The 19,875-nt window shown below is 41.1% G+C and overlaps 1 pseudogene; it reads left to right on the top strand.

Moving 5' to 3' along the window:
- Window positions 1–16,567: 16,567 nt before the first annotated feature.
- Window positions 16,568–19,875, top strand: LOC113890421 (annotated as a pseudogene).

Here is a 19,875-nt window from a genome sequence, read left to right as displayed (position 1 = left end):
ATGTGCTACCCTCGTAGGCCTCAGGCTTACAGCACTGAGCCACAGTCTGTGGAATTCCTCAGAGGCTTCCAGTGGGATCAGATTCTAGTTTTCTGGAGTGGTGACCACTCTGATAATACACCACTGTTTGGATTTTCTCTCCTGTTGTACTTGCCAAGTCTCCCACTCCTAATACCTGGTATCATGTCCCTAAGTAAAGTCTTACCTATAAAGCTTCCTTTGTCATTGCAGTGTCCTTTGACTTTCTCACCTTTCCTATTTTAGATCTGCTTTCTGGAAGGAACTTAAACGCAACCCCTAGCCCTGATAAAGAATATTTTTAGCCCCTCATAGGTCCACTTGCAGTCAAAGAATATTTTCAGCCCCTTAGGGCTCCACTTGCAGTCAACATCTTTTCAAAACAATAAATATTCTGATCTCTATGTCCAGAGTTTAATTTTGATTCTGCTTTTGAACTTCATGTTACTAGAATAATACAGTAAGACCTATTTGTGTCTGTCTTCTGTCATTCAACAACTTTTTTGTGAGGTTTATTCATGATGTGACATTCAGCAGTAACATTATTTTTCATTGCTATATATTATACTGTTTTAAAGTCTATTTTATCTGATATGAGTATTGCTACTCCTGCTTTCTTTTGGTCTCTATTTGCGTGGAATATCTTTTTCCAGCCTTTCACTTTCAGTCTGTATGTGTCCCTTGTTTTGAGGTGGGTGTCTTGTAGCCAACATATATAGGGGTCTTGTTTCTGTATCCATTCAGCCGGTCTTTGTCTTTTGGTTGGGGCATTCAACCCATTTACGTTTAAGGTGATTATTGATAAGTATGATGGCGTTGCCATTTATTGTTTTGGGTTTGAGTTTATACACGCTTTTTGTGTTTCCTTTCTAGAGAAGATCCTTTAGCACTTGTTGGAGAGCTGGTTTGGTGGTGCTGAATTCTGTCAGCTTTTGCTTATCTGTAAAGCTTTTGATTTCTCCTTCATATTTGAATGAGATCCTTGCTGGGTACAGTAATCTGGGCTGTAGGTTATTATCTTTCATCACTTTAAGTATGTCCTGCCATTTCCTCCTGGCCTGAAGAGTTTCTATTGAAAGATCAGCTGTTATCCTTATGGGAATCCCCTTGTGTGTTATTTGTTGTTTTTCCCTTGGTGTTTTTAATATTTGTTCTTTATATTTGATCTTTGTTAATTTGATTAATATGTGTCTTGGGCTGAATGCAGAGTTCGAAAAAATAACAAGGAGAGATAAGAAAGCCTTCCTCAGCGATCAATGCAAAGAAATAGAGGAAAACAACAGAATGGGAAAGACTAGAGATTTCTTCAAGAAAATCAGAGATACCAAGGGAACATTTCCTGCAAAGATGGGCTCAATAAAGGACAGAAATGGTATGGACCTAACAGAAGCAGAAGATATTAAGAAGAGGTGGCAGGAATACACAGAATTGTACAAAAAAAAGATCTTCAAGACCAAGATAATCACGATGGTGTGATCACTGACCTAGAGCCAGACATCCTGGAATGTGAAGTCACGTGGGCCTTAGAAAGCATCACAAAGAAGAAAGCTAGTGGAAGTGATGGAATTCCAGTCGAGCTATTTCAAATCCTGGTATATGATGCTGTGAAAGTGCTGCACTCAATATGCCAGCAAATTTGGAAAACTCAGCAGTGGCCACACGACTGGAAAAGGTCAGTTTTCATTCCAATCCCAAAGAAAGGCAATGCCAAAGAATCCTCAAACTACAACACAGTTGGACTCATCTCACATGCTAGTGAAGTAATGCTGAACGTTCTCCAAGCCAGACTTCAGCAGTACGTGAACCGTGAACTTCTAGATGTTCAAACTGGTTTTAGAAAAGGCAGAGGAAACAGAGATAAAATTGCCAACATCTGCTGGATCATGGAAAAAGCAAGAGAGTTCCAGAAAAACATCTATTTCTGCTTTATTGACTATGCCAAAGCCTTTGACTGTGTGGATCACAATAAACTGTGGAAAATTCTGAAAGAGGTGGGAATCCCAGACCACCTGACCTGCCTCTTGAGAAACCTATATGCAGGTCAAGAAGCAACAGTTAGACCTGGACATGGAACAACAGATTGGTTCCAAATAGGAAAAGGAGTACATCAAGGCTGTATATTGTCACCCTGTTTATTTAATTTCTATGCAGAGTACATCATGAGAAACGCTGGGCTGGAAGAAGCACAAGCTGGAATCAAGATTGCCAGGAGAAATATCAATAACCTCAGATATGCAGATGACGCCACCCTTATGGCAGAAAGTGAAGAGGAACTAAAAAGCCTCTTGATGAAAGTGAAAGAGGAGAGTGAACAAGTTGGCTTGAAGTTCAACATTCAGAAAACGAAGATCATGGCATTTGGTCCCATCACTTCATGGGAAATAGATGGGGAAACAGTGGAAACAGTGTCAGACTTTATTTTTTTTGACTCCAAAATCACTGTAGATGGTGTAGTGGCTTGTCAAAGTTTTCTGGTTAGCAAAGCTTGTGTCGGTGCTCTGGTGGGTGGAGCTGGATTTCTTCTCTCTGGAGTGCAATGTAGTGTCCAGTAATGAATTATGAGATGTCAGTGGGTTTGGAGTGACTTTGAGCAGCCTGTATATTGATGCTCAGGGCTGTGTTCCTGTGTTGCTGGAGAATTTGTGTGGTATGTCTTGTTCTGGAACTTGTTGGCCCTTGGGTGGTGCTTGGTTTCAGTGTAGGTATGGAGGCGTTTGATGAGCTCCTGTTGATTAATGTTCTCTGGAGTCAGGAGTTCTCTGGTGTTCTCAGGATTTGGACTTAAGCCTCCTGCCTCTGGTTTTCAGTCTTACTTTTACAGCAGCCTCAAGACTTCTCCATCTATACAGCACTGTTGATAAAACATCTAGGGTAAAGGTGAAAAGTCTCTCCACAGTGAGGGACACCCAGAGAGGTTCACAGAATTACATGGAGAAGAGAAGAGGGAGGAGGGAGATAGAGGTGACCAGGATGAGATGAGGTGGAATCAAAAGGAGATAGAGAAAGCTAGCCAGTAATCACTTCCTTATGTGCACTCCACAATCTGGACTGCTCAGAGACGTTCACGGAGTTACACAGAGAAAAGAAGAGTGAGGAAGGAGACAGAGGTGGCCAGGAGGATAAAGGGGAGAATCAAAAGGAGAGAGAGATTTAGCCAATAATCAGTTCCCTAAGTGTTCTTCACCGTTCGGAACACACAAAGAGATTCACAGAGTTGGGTAGAGAAGAGAAGGGGGAGGGAGGAGATGGAGGCGAGCTGGTGGAGAAAAAGGAGAATTCAAAGCAGGAAGAGAGCAGTCAAGCCAGTAATCTTGCTCCCAAGTAAAAATGGGTACTGAAGATTGCGTCCTTAAAGGCACAAAATTGATAACAAATACCAAAAAGCAAAGATTAAAAATCTAGAGTAGAGGTTGGATTTTTTTTTCTTTCAAAAAAAGAAAGGGAAAAAAAAAAAAAAACAACAAAGTCACAAAAATGATTATATATATATATATATATATATATATATATGAAGTTTGCTTTAAAAAATGGGGTCTCTCTCTCTTTTTGCGAAGTAATAGTAGGTTATGAAAATGAAAATTAAAGGAGTAATAGAGGACTTAAAAAATTAAAAATAATTAAAACAAAGAATGATAGTAGAAATATATCTAGGACTTTCTCTGGTGTTGTTGTGAGTATTGTGGGTTCAGTTCATTTTTGGATACTTCCTTGATCCGGCTTATATTTCTCAAGATCCATAGGCCCCTTCCTATGTAGTTGGTACTAACTACAGGGTTTTAATCTATTGCACCTGTCATTTCCAATGAGGTTCCCCCTGGTTTAGCTTCTTCTGTTTGCTGGTCTCTTCAGTGTCTAATTTCTGCCCTGACACAAGTGGGTGGTGGTGGACACTTTTTTTAGGCTCACTTGTTCAGTCGTGCTGTGGGGAGGGAGAGACGCTGCAAACAAATAACACTGGTGTGTGCTCACAGTGTCTCGGCCACACTGGGTTTGCCCCCGCTCACGGCGTGTGTGCTTTCCCTGTCTACACTGCTTAGGCTCTAGGTTGCTTTGCTGGGAACTCTCTGAAGCCAGCCCTGTGTTGTATGCACTTCCCAGGTCTAAGCTGCTCAGGTTCAGGTACTCGGGTAGTCCTCAGAGGGGCAGACTCATTTGGGCCTGTGGTTTCTGCCCTTCCCAGGTCCGAGCAGCTCAGGTGACCAGGTGTTTGGTAAGCATGGTCGCTGCGACTTATCACCTCCCCCGTCCCAGCCGCTCGGTTTTCTGGGTGTACAACTGGCACACCTTCTCAGGCGGATGTTGACCATCTAGAATCTCAAGAAGTCTTAGTTACCAACAAAGCCTGCTTGCAGTTTGGTAGATAATGCCTCTCTGGGGCTGCGATTACTCCCTTCTGGCTATGGCTGCCTGTCACCGGAAGGGGATGGTCTGCAGCTGGCTAGCTCTGCTCAGTCCTTTGTTCTGTGAGTGGGTCTGATGGTGTCTTAGGATAGGGCTTTTAGCGTAGCTCTAGTTAGTCCTTTGTTTTGTGAGCGGGCCTGGTGGTGTCACGGGTTAGGGCTTTTCGCGTGGTAGCTATCCCACAGTCTGGTTTGCTATCCCAAGTTAGTTCCTTCAGATTGCCCTCAGGGCATTCAGGCCCAATCCTTACTCTAAGTAATGCAGCCTGCACCTCCCTGCGCAGCCCTGGCTTGCTAGTGGTGGATGTAGGCATCTGCTCTGCTTCTCCGCTGGGGGAGTTACTGTTGGGCACGTAATCTGTGGGTTTTAATTATTTATTTATTTTTCCTCCCAGTTATGCTGTCCTCTGTGGTTCCAAGGCTCACCACAGACAGACCAGGCCGTGAGAGTGTTTCCTGGTGTTTGGAAACTTCTCTCCTTTTGCAGACTCCCTACCTCTTTTGTCTCTCTTTTTGTCTTTTATATTTTTTCCTACCTCCTTTTGAAGACAATGGCTGCTTTTCTGGGTGCCTGATGTCCTCTGCTGGCATTCAGAAATTGTTTGGTGGAGTTTACTCAGAGTTCAAATGTTCTTTTGATGAATTTGAGGGGGAGAAAGTGGTCTCCCTGACCTATTCCTCTGCCATCTTAGGATCGCCTCCCCAACATTATTTTTATGAGATTTATTCATGTTGTTACATGTAGCAGTAATTTATTGTTTTTCATTGCTATGTAGTACTTCATTGTGTGAATATACCACGATCTACCTGTTGTACTATAGATAAACATTTGAATTATGTCTAGATTTTAGCTATATTGAATAATGCTGCTTTGAACACTTTTTTGCACATATTTTGTGAACATAAACACTCATTTCTCTTATATTTATATACATAGAAATGAAATTGCTGGTTCACAGGTTATATACACTTTTCATATTTAATAAATACTGACAGATTTTCATAGTGTTTATACCAATCTATCTTCCATCCTATTAGCATCCTCAATCACACTGATACATTAACATTTTTAATTTTGACCTTCTGATGGATGTGTAGTGCATCCAATTGTTATTTTGTTTCATTTCTCCCTGTTGACTAATGGTATTTAACATCTTTTTACATTCCCCTTAACCATTTGGATACACTCTTTTGTGGAGTACCGGTTTAAGGCTTTAGCTATTTGTGTGTGTGTGTGTTTGTGTGTGTGGTGAGGAGGAGACCACACCACCAGTTTTTCCCATCATATTGAAAAACAATTCAGTATTTAACTTACTGAATTGAAGTTCTTTATAAGTTTTTATACTAGTCTTTTGTTTGATGTGCATTGTGAGTATATCTACCAGTCTCTGGATACTCTTCACTGTCTTCAAGTTGCATTTTGATGAAAAGTATTCCTCATTAATGGATTGCAGTTCATTGATATCTTTATTTATGATTATTTTATTCTACTCTTGTAAATTATTTACCCAAACCTGGTGGTCATGATGAAATAGTCTCAGTCTCTGGTTCTCAAACTTGTGTGGACATCAGAATCATCAGGAAGCCTTTTTAAAGTACATATTGTTGAGACAAACCTCCAGAGTTTTTAATTCTTTAGGTCAGGGAAAAGGTTTAGTAACTTAATTTCTCATGACTTCCAGGTGATGCTGATTCTGCTCATCTGGGAATCCCACCTTGCAAAGCACTTTACTATTTTATCTTTAAGAAACTTAATTACTTTACCTTTAGTATTTATATCTACACTATACCTGGGACTTCTCAGGTGGTGCTCAGTTCAGTTCAGTTGCTCAGTCATGTCTGATTCTTTGTTACCCCATGGACTGCAGCAGACCATGTTTTTCTGTCCATTACGAACTCCCGTAGTTTGCTCAAACTCAGGTCCATCAAAATGGTGATGCCATCCAACCATCCCATCCTCTGTCATCCCCTTCTCTTCCTGCCTTCAATCTTTTCCAGCATCTGGGTCTTTTCCAATGAGTCAGTTCTGCACATCAGATGGCCAAAGTATTGGAATTCAGCTTCAGCATCAGTCCTTCCAATGAATATTCAGTGCTTATATCCTTTACAATTGACTGGTTTGATCTCCTTGCAGTTCAAGAGACTCTTAAGGGTCTTCTCCAACACCACAGGTCAAAAGCATCAATTCTTCAGTGGTCAGCTTTCTTTATGGTCCAACTCTCACAGTCATCCATGACTACTGGAAAAACCATAGCTTTGACTAGACAGACTAGTCAAAGCTAGTGGTAGTGCTAGAGGTGAAGAATCCACCTGCCAATGCAGGAGACCCAAGAGATGTGGGTTTGATCTTTGGATAGAGAAGATCCCCTGGAGTAGGAAATGGCACCCACTCCAATATTCTTGCCTGGAAAATTGCATGGGCAGAGGAGCTTGGTGGGCTACATTCCATAGGGCCACAGAGAGTTGGGCAAGACTGAGCACACAATACAATATACTTAGACTTGATTTTTGTGTGTGGTGTGAAGTGGAGGTAGAACTGCATTTTCAGTGTTAGTTATTGATTAATAACACTGATATGAAGTATTAATTATGGTGTAATATGTGTCCCTATGTATATATTGTTCTGTTTTGAAGTCATGTCTGACTCTTTGCAACCCCTTGGAACCTGTCTGTATATACATAGGTCTGTCTTTGGGCCCCTTATTCTGATCCTTTCTTCTATAAATCTATCCTTATGTCCCTGCAATGTAGTAATTTTAATTACTCGAGGTTTATTATAAATCTTGATAACCAATAGAGTGACTCTTTCTACTTTCTACATTTCAAAAAGAAAATGTATTGTTTTCCTTTATATTTCATGAAGAAAAGTCAGAAAAAGAAATAAAGAAAATTCAGACTTATTTCTACATTTTAGAAAGCAGAGATGTCTATTTCAATGTAAATACTGGAGTAACAATTATTAATAAGAAATAATACAGAGTTACAGACATCTTGGAAGTTACAGGTTTCTTTCTTAAGCCATACCAACAGTCTCTGAAGTCTGGATATCTATAAGACACTTCTGTTAAAAAAACACATTTGAAAGTCAGTAAGAAGTAAAGTGAAGAAGATTTTGAAAGTGAATGTATCCGGTGTTATGGGCTGAATTGTGTCTTCCTAGAATTCATATATTGAAGCCCTAATGCCTAGTGTCTCATAATGCAGCTGTACTTGGAGAGAGGGCCTTTTAAGAAGGTAACTAAATGAAGATGAGGCTATTACGGAGGTCCCTAATCTAATCTGAATGGTATCCTTACAAGAAGAGGACATTTGCACATACACAATCAAAAGGGATGTGCATGCACAGAGAAAAGATGGTGTGAAGACACTGATGTGAGAAGATGGCCATCTATAAGCTGAAGAGAGAGACTTCAAGAGAAACCAAACCTTCTGACAACTTGACCTTGGACTTCTGGACTCTAGATCAGTGAGAAAGAAATTTTTGTTGTTTGAGTCACTCACTCTGTGGTAACTGTTATGGCAACACTAGCAAACTAATACATGCAGTGTTGGCAAACTTTTCTTCTAGATGATTAGTCATGAGGCAAAGTAGACAAGTAAACAAGCACATAAGCTTTGTAGAATAATAGTTAAAAATATAGAATTTTCATAACATATTAAAATCAACATTGTCTTAAAACAGTTTTTATAGAGGATGCTCTTAAGGCGAATTCTGAGTAGGCACAGAGCAGAAATCATCTTTGCCTACTATCCATCTGATCATGAAAGAGTTAGTCACTCAGTCGTGTCTGACTCTTTGGGACCCCATGGACAGTAACCCACCATGCTCTTCAGTCTATGGAATTCCCCAGGTAAGAATATTAGAGTGGGGTGCCATTCCATTCTCCAAGGGGTCTTCCCAACCGAGAGAGTGAACATGGGTGTCTTCCATTGCAGGCAAATTCTTTACTCTCTGAGCCACCAGGTAGGTCCCCTATCTAATTATAAGTGTCTTCAAAAATACAATGGGAAAAAAAGGGTATCAAATGCAATTGGTATAAGAATAGGCACCTAATAAATGTGTTAATTATCATCCATATTACCTAGTGATTGCTGAAACAAGTAAAATCCAGAAAGCACTATGGCCAAGAAAATGTTCTCTGACTGTCCAAGATTCTCATCAGTTTCCTGCAGAGAAGTTAGAAGTTGATATCTAACATGCCAGGTGTTATACATGGTGCTCATTATGTAGGTTCAATCTCAAATATCTTGATATCTTCATCAGTTTCCAAATTGAAAACCCCTTGAAACATTCTCATGGATGTACAATCTCACTGCTCCTGCTTGGTTATTGTAGCCAGTATTTGGGGCTCTGAATGAACAAGACCATGTAAGCAGCACAACTATAGATAAAATGACTTAATGAGGACCTAATGAGGCTCACTGTATCCCTGTACTTTCTCTCACAAGGGAAATACTCTACATTTATGGTTGGTTTACCTGTTTCTTTCTCTAGAGCTTCTGTATTCTCCCATTTCTCATCTTAGTGTTCAGCATGTCCCTTGGTATTTATTAAATACTGATTGAATTAAGACATATGGAAATCTAAAGGAAAGAGCTTTGGTTTAAATTGATTTATATTCTAACCTGCCTACAATTCTGTGTTGCTCTTCACTATGAAAAATAAACATTGTTTTTCAAACTTATTAATTTGCTTTGGAGCTTTTGTCTTTCCTGAATCTAAAGATTTATGCCTTTAATTGATTCTTTAAAATTATCAGCCACAGTTTCATCAAATATTTGCTCTGCTCATTATTTGTATTCTCTCCTAATGAATTTCCTATTAGACTTATATTGGATTTCATGTTAGTGTTCATATCTCTTAAGTTTTTTGTTTGTACTCAACAGCTATTTAGCTCTGTCTTGTGCTATAAAAAATCCTTCAGCTCTCTTAATTTAGAAATATTCAAAAATTTCTTTCTCTGTTTTTTGCTTAATGCATGAATCAAGTTTTAAATTACAGTATTTAGAGTATTCATGTCTAGAAGCTTAATCTTCCTGGTGTTTTTTGATGTCACTTTCTCTTCTGGTGTTGTTTCTTTTCACATCTTTAAGCTTTAAAAATACAATTTCGTCAGTGTGTGATTTCTTGAGGGATCTAGCCTTTATTTGTTTGTCTGTCTACTTTCTTTTATGCTGAATTATTTCTCTTCATGTCCTGTAATTTTGGATTATGCACTCATATTTGGAAAGGCTTTGTTTGTAGGAATTTTTTACAGACTGTGTTGAGCGTCCTCAAAATAAACTTTGCTTTAAATTTTACCTAGTGTTGGGAATTCCCTGGTAGTGTGGTGGTTAGAACAGATGCTCTCATTGCCCATAGCCCAGGTTCAGTCCTGGGCCTGGGACCTAAGATCCCACAAGCAGGTGGGCCCTCTAGAATTTTCATTCACCACGTGTCACAGAAATATCACAAACTTGGAATCACCTTTTAATTTTTTGGTTTGTGTATTCTAAGATCACACAAGGAGAATATTTTTGAGCTCCAGTCTCAGACTTGTGATTAGTAATTCTCAGAATGAGAGGCAAGCAAACCAGCCAATGTTCAGTAAATACCTAGCTAAGCACACTTCCTTCCCTGACAATTAGGTAGATATTTGTTAGTCCATTTTGTCACTGAGACCAGTATATAGCAGGAAACTTAGTTTCAAATTTCAGTTTATTTGAGACAAAGTCTCAAGGCCTTGTCTCCTTTTTTATTTTTTGGCTATCTGTGCAGAAATGGCAACCCACTCCAGTGTTCTTGCCTGAGGAATCCCAGGGACGGGGGAGCCTGGTGGGCTGCCGTCAATGGGGTTGCACAGAGTTGGACATGACTGAAGTGACTTAGCAGCAGCAGCATGTGAGATCTTAGTTCCCCAAACAGGGATCAAACTCATTCCCCATGCATGGGATCACAGAGTCTTAACCACTGGACTGCCAGGGAAGTCCCAAGGCCTTGCTTCCTGATCCAAGTAACCGCAATAGCCAACCCCCTAGGGAATACCCAGGATGTCTGGTATGCCCGAGCATCATTTCCTGTTTGTATCTCTGGGTGTCTGTTTTTTTCTATGTTTGATTCCCTTATTTCATCAAGAGGGCAGCTATGTATTCAAAAAAAGAATGAAAAGACATTTTTTTTTATCTTGAATTTCTTAGTCTATTCAAGTTACACAATGTGCCATCTTGCCAGAAATAGAATCCATAACTATAGACTTCCCTGGTGACACAATGTATAAGAATTTGCTTTCCAGTGTAGGGGACATGCATTCAATCTCTGGTCCTGGAAGATTTCACATGCCATGGAGCAACTAAGACCATGTGCCCCAGCTACTGAGCCTGTGCATTGCAACTTCTGAAGCCATCACACCTAGAGCCCATACTCCATGAGAAGAAAACCCACCACAATGAGTAGCCCCCACCCGCTGCAACTAGCGAAAGCCCATGCAAAGCAACTTTGACTTAGTGCAGTCAAAAAAATAAATAAATAAACATTAAAACATAGTACCGGCATTTGTTGAACAATATTTCTAACAAAAAGAAAAAAGAATTCATAACTGTGTTTCATGTTCTTATACATAGAAATCTAACAATCGTGATAAAACAATGCTTTAGATTTGAAAGTGAGTTAGAAAGGAATACTGTAATTGGGTTGAATGGGTAGGGACAATAAGAAGATGGAGAAGAGGACTGGGGGCTGAGATAAAGGTTTAGAGGAATGACTAGGAAAACACAGAAGAGTGAGAAAGAAGGAGAGAGTAGAGTGGCAAAGAGGAGAACACACAGGTGGGAAAGAGCAGGAGTCCAGTAAGGACCAAAAACGCTGGAGCCAAATTTCATATTAGAAAACGCTCAGTTTTCCCCACTCAGTCATTTTTACAGATAAGAAAACTGAACTCAGAATGCTGATATAATTTCTCCAATACACCATGTCCAGCAGGTATCCACTCAGGAGTTCATCTTGACTCTCAGTCCAAAGCTCCTTTTGGGAAAATATTTTCTGTGGTGAGAGGTGGGGTGGGTGAGAAGCACACAGATCAAATGATTGAAGAAAGAAAAGGCAAGGGAAAACTTGATGCAGAGTGGGAGGGAAAATGAGGTCAGTAAAAGATAAATTGGTATAAGAGGCAGTGGATTTCTTTAGAAGGGAAGTTGGGGTTTCTTTGGGCAGGGAGAAGGATGTAAGATGAGCCTGTGAGACAGTGTGGGGAGAGAAGCTCACATCTGGGTCCTGAGGAGAAGGAATTCAAGAGTTGTGACGGTGTTTGTTGTTTGGAGAAGCACTAAATAAGAGATGTTAGAAAGAACAGAAGAATTCTGATGGCCTAAGCACCAGTGAATCAAGAGGGAGGAACCCGGGGAGGTCTGGTCACCCAGGGAAGAATACTTGACTCCCTTGTATCCTGTCAACTTGAATTCTAATTAGGGTTTATCTCACCTATTCTGGTTTTCTCTTCTGGAGTTTCTTGATCCAGGGAGCACATAGTTATCAGTGACTTATATGACCACCTATATTTTCTCCCAATTTCCCCCCTTCCCCCCGCCCCGCCCCAGGTCATGGTCACCTTCCCTCTGGCCCCACTTTAGCCCCTGAAGTTGACCTCTGGTTCTGCTTTTCTTCAGCTTCTCTAGTTCTCAGAATTCCTTAGGCAGCTCCTGAGAAGCCCCTGTCCTTTCTCCTCCTTCAGATCTGTCCTTCATCCATCATAGCTGAGTTTATGCTCAGGAGTGAAGTGGCCGGGGAAACTGCAGATCCATGGTAGGGCAACGACTCAATTACCAGCTGCTTCCTGCCCCCTGACTAGGATCAACTCTGCTATGGAAGTTGAGCTGAAGAATCAGGGGCTCTGATCCACTTCTCTTTCCAGTCCTCTTCCCACTCTTCCCGTTCAGCTCCCTCTCCCTCCTCCTCCACTTTTAGCCTCTGCCTCCCTCCTCTTCCCTTCATCCTCTTCCTCTTTTGAGCTTCCTCCTCTCCTCCTCCACCTGTTATGTCCCCTGGTGACCTTGCCCAGCTCCTCACCTGTTGGTCCCAGACTCCGTTCCTCAGTTAATTAACTCTTGTTTCTCTTCTACCTATCCAAACTCAAACTGCCCCCTCCATGGTTTTCCCCAGTCCACAGTGAAGGGTGTAAGCACTGGTGGCTACACAGTTTTGGGGTCCAGTATTCTTGAGAGTCCTTTGGACTGCAAGGAGATCCAACCAGTCCATCCTAAAGGAAATCAGTCCTGAGTGTTCATTGGAAGGACTGATGTTGGAACGGAAACTCCAATACTTTGGCCACCTGATGTGAAGAACTGACTCATTGGAAAAGACCCTGATGCTGGGAAAGATTAAAGGCAGGAGGAGAAGGGGATGACAGAGGATGAGATGGTTGGATGGCATCACCGACTCAGTTGGGTAAACTCCAGGAGTTGATGATAGACAGGGAGGCCTGGCGTGCTGCAGTCCATGGGGTCACAAATAGTCAGACACGACTGAGCAACTGAACTGAACTGAAATGAACAAAATGTAAATATGGGACCTCATATGTAAAAAGCAGGGAAAAAGGGCTTTTAATGGTTCTAAGACATAAATCTTTTCCCTTTCTTTGGAAATCAACTTCGTTCTGTCTCTCTTTTTGTCTTTCAAGCTATGTTTGTTTAGTGTGTGTGTGTGTGTGTGTGTGTGTGTTTTATTTGTTTGTCCGTTTTAATTGGTTAGAATCACTGTCTCCAGGGCAAAGGAAATCTTATGGCAAGTGCAGACTATCTTAGTTTCCTGGATGCTTTACTTTCATGACTCTTTTGTGTGTGTTTAATAACTCCTGGTTAAAATGAAATTATATTGTGTACAAGAGACACTAAGTAAACAGTGTTTTTTTTTTTTTTTCCCCCAAGTTTTTGGTCTTGAAATAGACTTTTGTGAAACACTGAGTGTGTCAGTTAGGTGTTAACCAGATTCATGTTTTGTTGTTGTTTAACAATCTTCCAATTCCTGTAGCATTACTTTGTTCAGTGTGGATAGAGACTTTTTCTTAATGTCTGCTTCACTCACAGCCTTTGGTATTTCCTTTGTGAAGTGCTTCAAGATTTATGACCACACTGTTGCCTCTTGTGCAGCAGTGGAAAGTTCCTACTACTCCATGCTGGCTCATCTGGTTGGGAGACTGAGTAGGAGCATTATTTTTATTCTGACTCAGTCTCATTCTTAGGCAGGTGCCTAGTCTTTCAGTTTTGAGGTTTAGGCCTTCTAAGTGTTCCACCTTGCTCTCGGCAGGATGGAACCTCTAAAAATTAAGGACAGGCTGTTTTAGTGTCACTTCTTCACTTTTCTCCTTCCTCCAGCTGCTGTGTGTCTTCACCTATGTCCTGAAGACAATGGAGCTTTCTTCCTTTCCCCCTCCCACACTCCCACCCTCCCACCCTCCCTCCTTTTCTGTGTGGGAGATAGTGGAGAAGATCTGGTTGGGGCTTCTTGCCTATCTCAGATCTCAGTCTTGTACCATGAGGAAAGATTTCTGTGGCCTATATCCTTGATTCCAATCTTTCAGGAGACCCTGGTGAGGTCCATGGAAAAAAAAGTGAATTTCCCTTATCTGTATGGAGAAGGAAATGGCAACCCACTCCAGTGTTCTTGCCTGGAAAATCCCATGGATGGAGGAGCCTGGTAGTCCATTGGGTAACCAAGAGTCAGACACGACTGAGTGACTTTCTCTTATCTATAACTCTCAGTGTGTAGATACTCATGCCTTTAGGAGTTTACAAACAATTTTATGTGAATTATTCTCACTGGCTTGTGTAGCATCTGACATCTGTCCCAAGTAAGCAAGGATTTGCATCTCATATTCCCTTGGAGGAATCTGCCTTTCCTTAACTTTTGGGTTAATTGGTGGCCCTGATACTTCAGTGATGTGATGGTTTCAAGAAAAGTTGTGATTTTGCTTGTCCAGCTTTTAAAAATTACAAATATTCAAGTGAAGCTCTTGCTAGCTTTTTATTTTCTAATCTTAATTAAAAAAAATTCCTTCCTTGAATTAGCCTGAAATAATTTTTGTTTGCTTATATACTAAGAATTAACAAAATAAATAGCCTAAATACATCTATCCAGGTTATAAGTAGCATAAACAAATATTTTAGTGACTTTAGACAGTTACAAACACCATGAATGAGGAAGATCAGCATTTCCAGCAGACAGCAGCATATGATAAAGCAAGCATGAAGCATTCAGGTAAGACCAGTAGGAAAATAATCTTGGATAAATGACTTCATTATATTCTATTAACTTTACTTCCTATATATTCCAGTGGCTTCTTGTTACGTGTTGCCCTAAAACAAGTAGATGACCACATGTATCCCCAAACAAGATTGGTTTATTCCGGATGAGCAGAGAATTGCAATTTGGCATCCGCAATCATGGTGTCCCATGTGAAAGCTTGAGAGCCCCCACTTTGGGTCTCCCAACTCCATTTAATTGAGGTTTCTGTTTATTATTTTTTACATAATTAATAAGAGATTTACAGCAGGACCCTTTATGTAAACTTCATGCTTATTAGCATATACTTTAATTTGAAGTAAAACTCTAAAGTTTATCACTTCATCAAGTAAGGGTAAGTAATGTTTTCTGATGTCTTGAATAATTTTATGTTGAAGATCACTATAACATGCCATATCATTTGATGCCTGTATCAAATTATGCCAACACTCAAAAATATTCACTGAGCACCTACCACTTGCCAGGCACTCTGTTAGATGTTGGGGATCCAGTAGAGTAGGGGTTGTTGAAGAGAAAACCACAGGCCCATAGTGGAATCACTTGGGTAAAGTGCATGATGCCAAATCTAGATTCAATATCTGACTTAACTGCATTTCCAACCTTCACCAGAAATGTAATCTTAATCAACTATTTTGGGATTTTCTGATCAGCACCATTGGGATAATCTCCCTGTGAGGCCCTCTCCATCCTCCAGAGGAAGAAGAGGCAATCTACATGATAAAATTCTCGTTATTCCCTTCCCTTCAAAAAGAAGATGTCCTGGTCTAAAATAATCTTTTCTGTTGATAAATAGCTCATCTGACCTGCTCTTTTTGTAAAAAACCTCCCATTTTATGCTGTTTCTCTGAGTGTCTTTGTAGTTGCTAGATGGGATGTTGTCCAATTCAAGAATCATTGAATAAAGCCAGAAGATCTTCAAATTTACTCGTTAAAACTTTTTTTTTTTTTTTTTTTTCCACACAGGCTATATATGTAACACCTCAGGACAATCTCTGAAGTCAAGATCCTGTTGGGTAAACAAAACAGTTAAGGGTCACCATTTTGAAAAATGTTGTTTCAAGAAGGCTTTGTGTGTGTGTGTGTTTTTGGTCTAGAATTTATACATTATAATAAGTCTCAGCACAGAAAGATTTACAATTCTTGTTTGAGTGTTTTATCCCCCAAGGAATCTAAAAAGTCTTTGAATAAGTTTATTGCATTGTGTGTAACATGATTCACAAATGTAACAGATATTTGTTCTCAGGCAGGTGCTACGTGATTGTTTGATGAGTGACTATATGTCAATGCAAGTCAAACAGAGGAGGGTTTTCTTTATGCTGCAATGCTCCTGTGATTTCTGTGATGGCTACTGGCTGTTCCCTAAGAATAATGAAGAATATGTGTCAGTTTATACTGTTTCTTAGGGAAATCATAGGGGATCCTGAAAAAGCTAATAAAGCAATGGGTGAGAACTCAGAGGCGTGAATGAGGTAGGTGGGAGTGAGAAAGGGGGAGAGAATATTTGAGGAAATATTAAAAAAAAAAAGGCAAGAGAAAGACAGAGTAACAGAAAAGAGCAGTGGCATGAGAACTTGAAGCAGGTTGCTGGGAAGACATTTAGTTTCATGCTTTTATTTCATGGTTGAGAAAGTCCTTACTGGTACATTGACTTTTCAATACCACATAAGACTTGGTCCATAACAGTTAGAGTGGGGAAGATGAACAGGATGGAAGCTGGTGACAAGAAGAGAACTTGGAAGCCAGAGAAGAGAGTCAGAAGTGGAAGAGAAACTAGCATTTGGGTAGGCGGTGTGGGGATTAGGGAAGGAGCAGATTGTTTTTGTTTTTTTCTTCAGACAGTGAATAAAGGGAAGGTTCGTTGGTAAGAGAAGGAAGTCAGAGTAGTGGTGTTGTGTGGTAGGTTTGCTTAGAACAGAAATCAAAGACCAACTTTTCTGAGAGAAAAAAACATCTGCAAATAAGATGCTATTTCTGCAACTTCCATTGCTCCTGGCTCTCCTCGTGGGTGGAGACAATGAACAGAATAAGAATTCTGTTCCAGAAGGTAGGTGTGTGTGTGTGTGTGTGTGTGTGTGTGTGTGTGTGTGTGCACGTGCATACCTGTGTGTTTGGGGTGGTTTCCCAAACCAGAAGATTGAGAGTATCAGCCTAGTTTCATCCTGAGCATCCCTGACCCAGACCCCTTGGTTCTCATAGCACATAGGGCCCTGGGGCAGACATGTGTCTGCTGAGATATCTTGCCTTTCATCTAGATTCTGAGTTTCCTTTCTTTGGCACCTTTCATTCTCCAGTCTCTCCTTCCCAATGCCCCTCCTCATAGTCTTTGTCCTTTTCCCACAGGCTTTCAGGAGCCCATTTCCTTCAAAGTCATCTGTGTCCTATCCTTTCACAACAGTTCTTGGGTGCAAAGTCTGGGTTCAGGCTGGTTGGGTGAGTTGCAGACTCATGGCTGGAAGAGCAACTCTGGCACTTTTATTTACCTGTGGCCTTGGTCCAAGGGCAACTTCAGCAATGAAGAGTTGAAGGAACTGCAAAATTATTTGCACACGAACTTCGTTAGATTTGTTCAGGCATTTTACAGCCATGCCAGAAAATGGCAATTTGAATGTAAGTTCATTTTCCTTAACAGGGACTGGGGATATGGTAGGGGATGTGTGGGTTTTACTGAGTTTATTTCTCTAAGAAACAGCCTCTGATCAATTCTGAAACTTAACTCTCCACACCAGAGCATTGCAATTGTATCCTTTTGGCAAGAGGGTATAATCCAGACCCTGATTTCTCAGAAGGATTAAGACTTCTGCTATTTACAGACTCCTCTCTCATTGACTGCAGGCTTGTGCCTTATTATCTTGCACCATTGGTCACTTGCAACAGCCCCTTTCCCCAGTTTTCCAATTAGACATCTATGTCTATATATTCAGTATTATCTATATATTCAGTGTTATCTATTGCATTTCATTCATCCTGGGTTATTTCAACCGCCACTTTCTCACATTAAGTCCTTCCTTATTCTCTTGCTCACATAATTTACACTGCCTTCTTTAAATATTTTACCCTCCTCCTTATATCATTCATCTCTTCCTATATTCCCAATTGCCAATAATTCCCCTTTCTCTGAATATGTGATGAAAACAATCTTGCTTCATTTCCTCAAATCATCTGAAATTCTCCCTTCTGTTTCCATCATCCCTTGATCAATTTTATCTTTTTTATGCCCTCTTTTCTCTAATTTTCTTTGCCAGATCGCTTTGAGGTACAGATAGCAAAAGGCTGTGAGCTGCATGCTGGGGAAGCCCCAGTAGGCTTTATGAGGGTTGCTTATCAAGGATCAGACTTCTTGAGCTTTCAGAACAAGTCATGGGTGTCCTCTCCAGAGGGTGGAAAGAGGGCTTAAGTCCTCAGAAGACTATTCAATTTGTTCTGAGGAACCCAGGAAATAATACACAAGCTGCTCAGTGATACCTGCCCACGTTTCCTCTTGGGTCTTCTTGATGCCAGGAAGGCATATCTCCAGAGACCAGGTTAGTCCCACACCCTTTTCCAATAATATTTTGTTCTAAAATCATACCTTTTCATTTCCTAACAAGGAACTAAGAGGGGGAGGGGACAATGGGTGACCATCCTAGATATGGGAAAGTGAACGTTGCTCACTTGTATTTGATTCTTTGCAACCCCATGGTCTATTACAGTCCATGGAATTCTCCATGTAAGAATACTGGAGTGGGAAGCCTTTCCCCTTCTCCAGGGGATTTTCCCAACCCAGGGATCGAACCCCGGTCTCCTGCATTGCAGGTGGATTCTTTACCAGCTGAGCCACAAAGGAAGCCCAACAATTCTGGAGTGGGTAACCTATCCCTTCTCCAGAGGATCTTCCTGATCCAGGAATCAGGCCAGGGTCAATGTGGGAAAGTGTGCCTATCTAAATTGATGTGAAAATCTGAACTTCTCGGTCTGCATTAGAGTCCTCATCTGACTATCTTCCCTGTCCTCTGCAGTACGACCAGAGCCTGGCTCTCCCTTGGCCCCAGTCCTGGCCCTGGACAACTGACGCTGGTTTGTCACATCTCTGGCTTCTACCCAAAGCCTATTTGGGTGATGTGGATGCGGGGTGAGCAGGAGCAACAGGGCACTCAGAGAAATGATGTCTTACCTAACTCTGATGGGACATCGTATCTTCGGGTTTCCTTGGATGTGGAAGCCATTGAGGCACCTGGCCTGAGTTGCCGGGTGAGGCACAGCAGTCTAGGAGGCCAGGACATCATCCTCTACTGGGGTGAGGAAGAACTGGAGCCCCACTGGGATGGGAATAGGTGGTCCTCAGGCAGAGTAAAAGAGCCAGATGAAAAATTGGGAATTCTAGGGACTCCAGACCCAAAAGGAATAAAAATAAAATAAAAAATATAAGAGTTGAAAATGAGAACCCTAGAGACATAGGGAAACTTGAGGTTAGGTGAAGGAGGGATGAGAGAAGAAATAGGGAAGAAAGAGAGGCTGAGGTGACACTCCAGTAACAAAGGAAGAGCACAGAAATGCAGTAAAACAGTGGGCGGGTTTGTGAGGACACCTGTGTGTGTCCTGTGTGCAGATCATCGCAGCTCCGTGGGCTGGATCGCCTTGGCAGTGATTGTGACCCTGGTGCTCATGGCAGGTCTTGCATTTTGGCTTTGGAAGCACTGGTGAGTTCTTTGTGTCCATCCTTCCTGCCCTTTTTCAAGTTCCCACTTGTCTTTCTATCCTTTTTCTTCTCTATCTCATCAGTTTTCCTCTTTGCAGCCCTCTTCCTTCTTAGCAGTCATTTCTTACCTCCACTCCATGTAGAGTAACTTCCATCTTTGTTCTCATTAGGACACACCGTGAATCCCCAAGCTCTGTTCTCCCTTTGGAATGAGATCCCAGCTGCCCAGGAACTCAGGACACATTTAAACAGACTTAGGTGATGATGGCCTTTCCACTCTCCTTACAGAGAGTTTTTAGTTGTTGTGTTTTTTTGCTTAATGATCAGTTGTCAATTAAGCTAAATGCATTTTTGCAGAATTTGTCATTCTAACCTGTGTTGGGGATTTTAAATTCTGAATGGAATAAGGTCCTAGGATCCTTCACGTATTCAAATGTGAGTGCATCATCAGGCTTATTTCAGATGTTACTTCCTCCAGAGGGTCTTCCCTCATTCACAAGTGGAAGCTG

The sequence above is a fragment of the Bos indicus x Bos taurus genome, chromosome 3 (assembly GCF_003369695.1).
Source record: "Bos indicus x Bos taurus breed Angus x Brahman F1 hybrid chromosome 3, Bos_hybrid_MaternalHap_v2.0, whole genome shotgun sequence".
NCBI lineage: Eukaryota > Metazoa > Chordata > Mammalia > Artiodactyla > Bovidae > Bos > Bos indicus x Bos taurus.
This window is presented reverse-complemented; position numbering and strand designations above follow the sequence as displayed.